General features: G+C 44.8%; 1 pseudogene; it reads left to right on the top strand.

The window, feature by feature from the left end:
- The first annotated feature begins 212 nt into the window (after positions 1–212).
- LOC142830038 (interferon beta pseudogene) lies at positions 213–788 on the top strand (annotated as a pseudogene).
- The last annotated feature ends 7,314 nt before the right edge of the window (positions 789–8,102 follow it).

Consider the following 8,102-nt stretch of genomic DNA (forward strand, 5'->3'; position numbering starts at 1 on the left):
AAATGGTTTTCTTCCTCTAATGGTTTGCTAACTTCGATTACATAAAAGGAAAGAAAGTGAAAAGGGAAAACTAAAGAAACAGAAAACAAAAGCCCTCTCCTGCAAAATACTTAAATTCAGAGACATGGCTCTAAAACACAAAAGTCTACAAAAGAGCTTGAACAAGGACCACTTGCTCAAGTTGTCCACAAAGACAAAGAATCCGAGACATTATGATGATCAGAAGGAGTTTGCTGCCGTTTTCCCTTATGCTGCTCCTTTCCAGTGAAACCTCATGTCTGGATTGTAACAGGATTCATGTTCTACAAAGCAAAATGAACAGCAAGAGTTTAGAGCACCTGGAGAAAATGGGTGGACCCTTTCCCTTCCAATGCCTAAATGAAAGGTCAGCTTTCAAGGCCACAGATATCCTCAAGGTCCGACTGGCCCAGCAAGAGAACGCCAAGGCAGCCATCCAGCAGATCCTCCAAGAGCTCTTCCAGATCTTCAGCAAGAATCTCACCCACGCTGCCTGGGATGGGACTTCCATAAAGGAATTCCAAAATGGACTCCACCAGCAGATTGAGAAGCTGGAGGTGTGTTTGAGTGCCGAGGTGGAAAAGGAAACAACCTACCCAGGAAATGAGAGCCTCCTGCACACCAGGCTGAAGCTGAGGAGGTACTTCCAGACAGTACGCCATTTCCTGAAAGAAAAACAATACAGCCGCTGTGCCTGGGAGATCATCCGCTTGGAAGTATCCAGATGTTTTCTCGTTCTCAACATACTAACAAAGAGACTTGAAAATTAAGGTACTAGATATATCCAGGTTTTTTTCTAGAAAATAATGCAAGTAATATTGTTGGAAGAAAAGAGCTGGACAGAGCTGGCTGATAGCTTTACAACTCCTATTACATGTAGCCCAATCTTTCTCCCATTGAAATGTTACCTATACAGATTATTCAAGCTCATGTAATAATACTCTTTTAGAGCAGCTTGTAGTTTGGTAGTTGCTTGCCACACCTACAAATGCCACGTGAAAAATATACAGATATATCATTACCGACAACTAATGAAAAAACCTCAGGAGTAGTAACTCCCTGTACCAAATACACCTTTCCCCGGTAACTGTCTTAGTTGGGGAAAGGAACAAGGAGAAGCCCGCTTGAGTAACGGCCGAATAAGACAAGATTGCAATGAGGACTATGGACTATATTTGGCATTTCAACCTCTGCATTATTTAATCCATCCCCCTTTTTCTTTTCAGAGTGTGATGTTGGAAGCAAAGATGTTCTGAAGACAGCTGAATGACACTGCAGCACCACTGGAGTCCTTCACCTCTTAATTGATCCTCCAAGCCAGTTCCTTTCCAGACTCTTATCAATCCGTGCATTATACAAGGGAGGAACACCAAAAAAACTCCACTTGCACTGTTCATATGCTACTTGCCATCGGTGGATTCACTTATAGGAGAACATGTAAAAGAAAAACAAAGATAGCGCTGAAAATATGGCAGAGGACTACAAAGTATTTAAACCAAAGGAGAAAAACTTTACAATTTCCTAATCATTGATGTTACGCTCAGAATTTCCATTGAGCTAAACCTCTGAACCTGTAACCTCTAACAGCCTATTTCTCTGAAAGAATACACAAAGCAATTATTTTATTTATTTATTTATTTATGTAGTTAGTTAGTTGGTTAGGTATCGATACAATATTCTGGGCCATTTATAATGAAGACAGTAGTACTGTTAATATATATGTTATATATATGTTTTTCCTGCACTATGAAATATTTTCAGACTTGTTAGATTTGTTACAGTATTTCAGTGTTCTATTTTTATTTATTAATACTATTTATTTTGTACTTTTATGTGTCTTTTTCAGATGTATTTGATAATATTTATTAATAAATATTTATTTATGAAAAATAGCAACCTACAGCAGTAGTTATATGCAGGGCTCACCAAGCGGTGGTAAGCCCTGCTCGCCAACTGTGCGGTTCGGTACGCTGCTCATACGCAGACTGTGCTGCGCATGAGCTTACTGCAGTGCCATGGGCCAGTAGATTACACTGTTTGTCGAGCTCTGGTTATATGTATTTATATTAAAAAGCAAAAGCCTCATAAAAATCTTATCGTAGAATACTATCTAAGGGCTGGAACAGACCTCAGGAGGTCATCGAGTCCAACCTCCTGCCCAAAGCAGGACCAACCCCAACTAAATCATCCCAGCCAGGGATTCGTCAATCTGGGACCTAAAAACCTCTGGGGATGGGGATTCCACCACCTCCCTAGGTAACCCATTCCACGGCTTTACCACCCTCCTAGTGAAATAGGGTTTTTAAATATCCAACCTAAACCTCCCCCCGCTGCAACCTGAGACCATTGCTCCTTGTTCTGCCATCTGTCCATACTGAGGACAGCCTCTCTGTCCATCCTCTTTGGAACCTCCCTTCAGGTCACTAAAGGCTGCTAGCAAATCCCCCCTCACTCTTCTCTTCTGTACACTAAATATGCTTAAATCCCTCAGCCTCTCCTCCTAAGTCATGTGTTCCAGCCCCCTCATCGCTGCCTTCCGCTGGACTTTCTCCAATATATCCACCAGAGTGAAGCCCAGGGGAAGATGTTGAGGAGAGAGAGGGAATAAATAGTATGACTGCTAACAGAGGTTAAGGTAACCCAGTAAACACAGAGTGATGTGGGTGAGCCAAATCATCATGTTCAGTATATCTGCATGGTAACAGCAATTCAGGAGGGTTGGAACAACTCTAAGAGCATGGATGCTGAAAGCTATTGAACCAAACGATAACCGTACAGACGATAACTGCTCAACTTTAGAGCCCCAGGGGCTGCAGTGATACTATGAGCACATGCCAAGGTCCACACCTTACGTGAGGTTGCATACACATGCAAATATATATGCAAATATATACAGATAGCTTCTTTCTCACCGACGGGCATGAATTCAAAGATTAAGGGCAGACTACACAACACACAGGCCCCATTTACGTCGGTTCTGCTGATATGCAATATTTACCCAATTTCCATCCATGTGAGAGCACTTTTAATGAACAATGACAGTGCAGGTATTTAACTACTAAAAAGCATATTGACAGTAATTGCCTGGCTCCAATCCCCACAGGAATACTTGCCTTGCCTTATCAATTTTTCAGAGGTCCCTACACGACTACTCGCGCTGAAAACTTGGAATGAAGGAAGAAGACAGCTAGATCACAGCAGGGTTCTATGCTTTTGAGTGCCACACCAGACAGGGAAAGTTTTCCATCTGTTGGCAGAGTGAAGAAATAGCAACTTTACACATCTCTGCTATCCGAAGATTCTAACCAAAAAGAAGCTTTGCAATAGTTTGCTCCCGGCCTACCCCGACTTCCCGAGTTCACTGTTGCCCCTTCAATGCATCCATAACCTTCCTTCTAGAGCAGACATTCCTACCTAATAGTGCAAGCTACAGACGGTTGGGAATAGACAGACATGCCCCTCCCTATACTAATCTCTCACAGTTGTATGACACCTGTTCCTCATCATACTCTTCTTTCCCTGTACCTTTTATTAATCTCATGTGAAAAGGGGAAGCCTAAGGAAATACATTTAGGATTTCATGAATATTTGAAAGAGTACTCTTTTTGGTTTCATTTTTCTCATTGTTCACTTCCTTAAATGAAAAGGAAATGGAAAGTAAAATGCTCAAGGAGGGAATACTTGACAGAGAAAATACTTACATTCAGAGACATTGATCTAAAACACAAAAGTCCCAGGTGCTGAAGAGGTCCACGAGGACATAGAATCTAAGACATCTTTATGATAAGCAGGCCTTGATCACAAAACTCTCCCATTACTTCGTTTGTGCTCAGACTATATTCATTCTTGGACCTACATCACGAACAAAATTCTACGTTAATTATGAGAGCAGGAATAGGCCTTTTATCAAACATCAGATACGAGAGAGTAGGCCAGCATTATCCACATTTCCCTTTAGAAATTTAGTACATCAGTCAACATTTCTGCCCAGGAAAAAATACTGAATTCTTCTGAAAAAGTGTAACCTCCGCAAACACCTATTTGGCACTGTGGAGGAAGGCGACTATTCCCAATCATTCCGTGAGACTTTCATTAGAAAAGGGGGAGGGGGACACACCAAGAGTAAAATTCAGTTGAGCACTTTGACAATACCTCCCACATAATGAGAAGCAGCCATGGGATGGGGGTTCCACGGGCACCACCCCCAAAAGAAAACGACGGGTGGTGGTGGTCGGGGACTCCCTCCTAAGAGGGACTGAGCCATCCCTCTGCCGTCCAGATCTGGAATCTCGAGAGATGTGCTGTTTACTGGGAGCTCACATTCAGGATGTCACTAAGACGCTTACCAAGCTGATCAAACCTTCAGATCGCTACCCCTTCCTCCTTCTCCATGTGGGAACTAATGAAATGGCCAAGAATGGCCTTGAGCGGGTTACTGCGAATTATGTAGCACTGGGAAAAAGCATCAAAGAATTCGGAGCGCAAGTAGTGTTCTCGTCCATCCTCCCTGTTGAAGGGAAAGGACTGGCCAGGGATCGTCGAAATGAGGACGTAAATGCGTGGTTGCGCAGGTGGTGTCGCAGAGAGGGCTTTGGTTTCTTCAACCGTGGGACTCTGTTCCGGGCACAAGGATTGTTAGGAAGAGATGGGATCCACCTAACGAAGAGAGGAAGGAGCATCTTCGCGGGCAGGCTTGCAAACCTAGTGAGGAGGGCTTTAAACTAGGTTCGTCGGGGGACGGTGACCAAAACCCTGAGGGGAGTGGGAAAGTCGGATACCGGGAAGAAATGCAGAGAGGAAGGAGCAAGAAAGGAGGACCCCTTTTTCGAATGGAGAAGATAGGGCAATCAACTGGTTATCTGAAGTGTTTGTACACTAATGCGAGAAGTCTGGGGAACAAATAAGAAGAACTGGAGGCCCTGGCCCAGTCCAAGAAATATGATTTAATTGGGATAACAGAGACTTAGTGGGATGACTCGTATGACTGGAGCGCTGTCATGGAAGGGTATAGACTGTTCAGGAAGAACAGGCAGGGGAGAAAAGGAGGAGGAGTTGCACTATGCATAAGAGAGCACTACGATTGCTCTCAACTCCAGAATAAAGAGGGAGAAAAACCTGTGAGAGTCTATGGGTTAAGATAAAGGAGCAAACAACAGCAGTGATGTTGTGGTTGGTGTCTGCTACAGGCCACCGAATCAGGTGGATGAGGTAGATGAGGGTTTCTTCGGACAACTGAGCAAAGCTTCCAGATCGCAGACCCTGGTTTCCGTGGGGGACTTTAATCACCCTGACATCTGTTGGGAAACCAATACGGCAGTACACAGGCAATCCAGGAAGTTTTTGGAGAATGTCGGGGATAACTTCTTGACACAAGCAGTGAAGGATCCGACCAGGGGCCGTGCGCAGCTTGACCTTCTGCTCACAAACAGGGAAGAACTAATACGGGAAGTGGAGGTAGGTGATAACCTGGGAAGCAGTGATCATGAGATGGTAGATTTCAGGATCCTGACCAAAGGAAGAAAAGAGAGTAGTAAAATACACACCTTGGACTTCAAAACAGCAGATTTTGACTCCCTCAGAGATCTGATGGGCAGAATCCCCTGGGATGCTAACATGAAGGGGAAAGGAGTCCAGGACAGCTGGCAGTATTTTAAAGAAGCCTTATTGAAGGCACAGAAAGAAACCATCCCGACGCGTAGCAAGAAAGGCAAACATGGTAGGAGACCGGATTGGCTTACAAGGGAAATCGTTGGTGAACTTAAGCACAAAAAGGAAGCTTACAAAAAGTGGAAACTTGGGCAAATGACCACGGAGGGGTTTAAATGTATAGCTCGAGAATGCCGGGGGGTTATCAGGAAGGTGAAAGCGCAAATGGAATTGCGACTGGCTAAGGCTGTGAAGGATAACAAGAAAAGTTTCTACAGACATGTTAACAAGAAGAAGGTGATCAGAGAGTGTGTGCGGCCCCTAATGGATGAAGGAGGTAACTTAGTGATAGATGATGTGGGGAAAGCTGAAGTACTCAATGCTTTCTTTGCCTCTGTATTCACGGAAAAGGTCGGCTCCTGGACTTCTGTGCTAAGTGACGCAAGATGGGATGAAGATGGACAGCCCGTAGTGGGTAAAGAAAAGGTTAGGAAATATTTAGAAAAGCTAAACGTACACAAATCCATGGGTCCGGACTTACTGCATCCGAGGTTACTGAGGGAGATGGTAAATGTCATTGAGGAGCCTTTGGCTATTATCTTTGAAAAGCCGTGGAGATCGGAAGAAATCCTGGATGATTGGAAAAAGGCAAATGTAGTGCCCATCTTCAAAAAAGGGAAGAAGGACGATCCAGGGAACTATAGACTGGTCAGGTTTACCTCGGTTCCTGGAAAAATCATGGAAGGGATCCTTAAGGAATCCATTTTGAGGCACTTGGATGAGAGGAAAGTGATTAGGAATAGTCAGCATGGATTCACAAAGGGCAAGTCGTGCCTGACCAATCTGATTAGCTTCTATGAGAAGGTAACTGGCTCGGTGGACATGGGAAAGTCAGTGGATGTTATATACCTTGACTTTAGTAAGGCTTTTGATACGGTTTCGCACAATATTCTTGCCAGCAAGTTAAGGGAATGTGGATGGGATAAATGGACGGTAAGATGGATAGAAAGATGGCTAGAAGGCCGGGCCCAGCGGGTAGTGATCAACGGTTCGATGTCAGGATGGCGGTCGGTTTCTAGCGGAGTGCCCCAAAGTTCGGTTCTAGGACCGGTTTTGTTCAATATCTTTATTAATGACCTGGATGAGGGGATGGATTGCACCCTCAGCAAGTTTGCGGATGACACTAACCTAGGGGGAGAGGTAGATATGCTGCAGGGCAGAGATAGGGTCCAGAGTGACTCAGACAAATTGGAGGATTGGGCCACAAGAAATGTGATGAGGTTCAACAAGGACAAGTGCAGAGTCCTGCACTTGGGAGGAAGAATCCCAAGCATAGTTACAAGCTGGGGACCAAACAGTTAAGTAGTAGTTCTGCAGAAAGGGACCTAGCGGTTACAGTGGATGAGAAGCTGGATATGAGTCAACAGTGTGCCCTTGTAGCCAAGAAGGCTAATGGCATATTAGGTTGCAATAAGAGGAACATTGCCAGCAGATCCAGAGATGTCATTATTCCCCTTTATTCGGCTTTGGTGAGGCCACATCTGGAGTATTGTGTCCAGCTCTGCCCCCACCTCCCCACTAGAAAAAGGATGTGGAAGCATTGGAGAGGGTCCAGCGGAGGGCAACCAAAATGATTAGGGGGCTGGAGCATATGACTTATGAGGAGAGGCTGAGGGACTTCGGTCTGTTTAGTCTGCAGAAGCGAAGAGTGAGGGGGAATGTGATAGCAGCCATCAACTTCCTGAAGGGAGATTCCAAAGAGGATGGAGAGAGGCTGTTCTCAGTAGTGACAGATGGCAGAGCAAGGACCAATGGTCTCAAGTTGTGGTGGGAGAGGTCCAGGTTGGATATTAGGAAAAACTACTTCACTAGGAGGGTGGTGAAGCACTGGAATGGGTTACCTAGGGAAGTAGTGGAGTCTCCATCCCTAGAGATGTTTAAGTCTCGGCTTGACAAAGCCCTGGCCGGGTTGATTAAGTTGGCATTGGTCCTGCCTAGATCAGGGGGCTGGACTTGATGACCTTCTGAGGTCTCTTCCAGTTCTATGATTCTATGAGAGGGAATAAACAGAACAGTGATCCCTCTGTGATCAAGTGATCCCTCTCCTATCATCCATTTCTGGACATTGACAAGCGGAGGCTAGGGGCACCATTCCTGTCCATCCTGGCTAGTGGCCATTGATGGACCTATCTTCCATGAATTTATCTGGTTATTTTTTGAATACTGCAAAAGTCCTGGCCTTCACAACATCCTCTGGCAAGGAGTTCCGCGGGCTGATTGTGCACTGCGTGAAGAAGGAGGAGGGAGAAAACTTGTTCATCTTGGCCTCTGAGGACAGAACAAGAAGCAGTGGGCTTAAAGTCTAGCAAGGGAGGTTTAGGTTGGACAATAGGAAAAATTTCCTGTCAGGATAATCAGAAACTGTAATAAATTGTCCA

This window comes from Pelodiscus sinensis, chromosome 6, assembly GCF_052426305.1.
Source record: "Pelodiscus sinensis isolate ZL-2025 chromosome 6, ASM5242630v1, whole genome shotgun sequence".
Taxonomy (NCBI): domain Eukaryota; kingdom Metazoa; phylum Chordata; order Testudines; family Trionychidae; genus Pelodiscus; species Pelodiscus sinensis.